Here is a 2,700-nt window from a genome sequence, read left to right as displayed (position 1 = left end):
CAGACTCTAAGATGGCTGTGTTGGCTTCTTCCTCAGGCCTGGGAAAGAAAGGCAGAGAGACACAGAGAGAGTGCAGAGGGTGGAAAGAGAGAGAGAGCTGGAGTTTTGCATGTTTAATTTGATCGCCTCGTCACTTCACTTTGCTCCAAGATTAAAAAGCCTACTTACTCCTCTCTTTGCTTTGGACTTTTTTTTTTTTTTAATAATATGTCAAGGATTTCCCCGGCATGCACGCTCTCCAGACGGCAATGCAGACGCCACGAGCCATGCAGCAGACAGCCATGTGTCCTGACAGTTGACTTTGAATTAGAGTTGAAATTCATTTGATTTTACCAGCTTTGTTTTTTGTTTATTTTTATTTTTTGATTTATTTTTTTTATTTTTAGAAGAGGTTGCAAAAGGTTGCGTGAAAGACAAACTGCCCTCTTGGCTGTCGTCACGTATTTGTCCTCTGCTGCTTTGGTGTCCCCTCTCGTTGTGACCAAATATGACCAGCTGGCTCCGTCTCCCTGCCTCTGGGCCCTGGGTGGAATTGTTAAGACTTTTCGATTGGGACAAATCCAGGACAATCCAGCCAGAGTGTGGCTGAGCGAGGGGGCTGAGGGAGGGGGGGGGGGGGACGGACGCAGTGAAAGGAGAGACAGGAAGAGACGTGATAGCGGAGGGATTGTCGGTTTAAAGTTTCAACTTCGGACAGCTGCTGTATCACGCGGGTCAGAGGGATTTCCTGGATGGAGGTGTCCTAATGGCTTGGTGTTAATATGATATGAATTCATAGACGACCCATTAGCGCGCTTCGCTAACCCACCTCCTCCTCTTCCTCAGTTCCACCATAATGGCCCTGGCTCAGGCCGCTAGTCTGCATGTAGCGGATATAGCATGGATTTATTCTGATGTTCAGAGGGATTACACCCTCAGTGAGCTGTGTATTATGAGTAGATTTAGGCCCATAACTCCTGAAGATAAGGGGGGATTGGGGCGATTGTTTAAACGGCATGTGTTAGCCATCATCACTGTGACACGAGGTCGACAGTGTGTGTGTGTCTGAGAGAGAGAGAGAGAGAGAGAGAGAGAGCGAGAAAGGGGAAGATTCGGGACAATAAAATGTTCAGAGCAGCGATGTTCATTGAAATTCCAATCCAATCTCACTCACAATACAAAACAGTACTCTGAAATGCTTTAAATGAATTCAAATGGATGCTTTATGTAACTGAAATGCTTTTTGGATAATGAAAAGCTTTCGGTTGCACTCATCAAAGAGGAAATTCCAATGATTATACACAATCGATGGAATCTCTTTTCACATCATCACTTTGCTAGACTTTCCTTCCAACATTTTATCAAAGAAAAATTATTATAAAATAATAAATAGTACAATAAAGAGCAAATTAAATTTTAGAGGAAAAATAAGCTTGAAAGATTGGTAATGATTTTGCACAGCGGATCTGTGGAACTTTAGCATTTGAGAGTCACAGAATTTGAATAAAGAGACTGACCCAATCTCATCCAAATCTGCCCAAGTCACATTCATCTCCAAGAGTCATGTAACAAAAGCTTTTTCCGATGATAAATTGTTCCATGAAACTAAAACAACAGTTCCGAGCCAGAGAACACTGCAAACCCAAAACGAGACATCCAGTCTTCCTGATGTCCCGTCGGGTCCCGGACATAAATTTGGAGCTACGACATGCTGCTGCTCGACAGATGTGTGAGTTCTGGTATTGTGGTCGGAGCGCAGTGTGGCTGAGCAGCCCTGTGGTGAGGCTCTTTACAAGGCCTCAGGGACAAGTGAGAGAGACCACACTGACCACAAAACACAGCTCCATAAACACCGTCAGAGAGCCTGACTCCAGCAGAGGACGCCCAGCACACTGAGCCAAGGACCGGAGGTCTGTGGGATAACTTCACTGACAACGATGGAGACTCACACTGACGCTGCAGAGCTTTATTCTGGCATTAGCGTGCAACACTGATATCAGGGATTGTTTTGGTGTTTAAAGTCTCATTAGAACGATTGCATGTGAAAATACACCAACTGCATTTCTTTTCTGCTCCTCAAGTTCGCCAAATTCAATCACTGTTATTGGAGGGAAATTCTCACCTTACGTTGGAAGTGTCAAATCAGAACTCGCTGCACAATTTAAAAATTCTCTCCTAAACAACAGCGAGTGAGAATCCTGAGAGAGAGTGCTGCGTTCAAGATGCGTCAGAGCTCATTGAAGGTTGTTGAAAAGAAATGAAATTGAAGTGAGATTTTAAAGTCAGAATGCTGGGAAAGAGTATGTGTTGGACAGCACAGGTATGACAGCCAGACGTTAATCTGTAAAGGCACTTCATTCTTCACCAGTGTCTGCAGGAAGCATATACTGCTGCATGTAGCTGCTTCAGGAAACCGTGGCACTGTGGTGGCCCCAAATAAAAGCAGGAGATTTTTTTTATTTTCTATTTTTCTATTTTTTTTTTGCTGTGATGTTTGTTCACTGCACATTTCTCACAACTTCAGTTCTACTGCAGCCAAAAGAACATGAAACAGCTGGGAAGTTTTTAACCTCTTCAACTACTTCATTCTTTGTGTGAGCCGTGGGAAAGTCAAGGATGCCCACAAGAGCGTTTATGATGTTTTCCACGGTGTGTGTGTGTGTGTGTGTGTGTGTTTTTTTTTTTTCCTGTGAATGCTAAGAAGGGAAAGAAAATACATTT

This window comes from Seriola lalandi, unplaced genomic scaffold, assembly GCF_002814215.2.
Source record: "Seriola lalandi dorsalis isolate HSWRI2012SDOR001 ecotype SW California unplaced genomic scaffold, Sedor1 jcf7180002054688, whole genome shotgun sequence".
NCBI lineage: Eukaryota > Metazoa > Chordata > Actinopteri > Carangiformes > Carangidae > Seriola > Seriola lalandi.
This window is presented reverse-complemented; position numbering follows the sequence as displayed.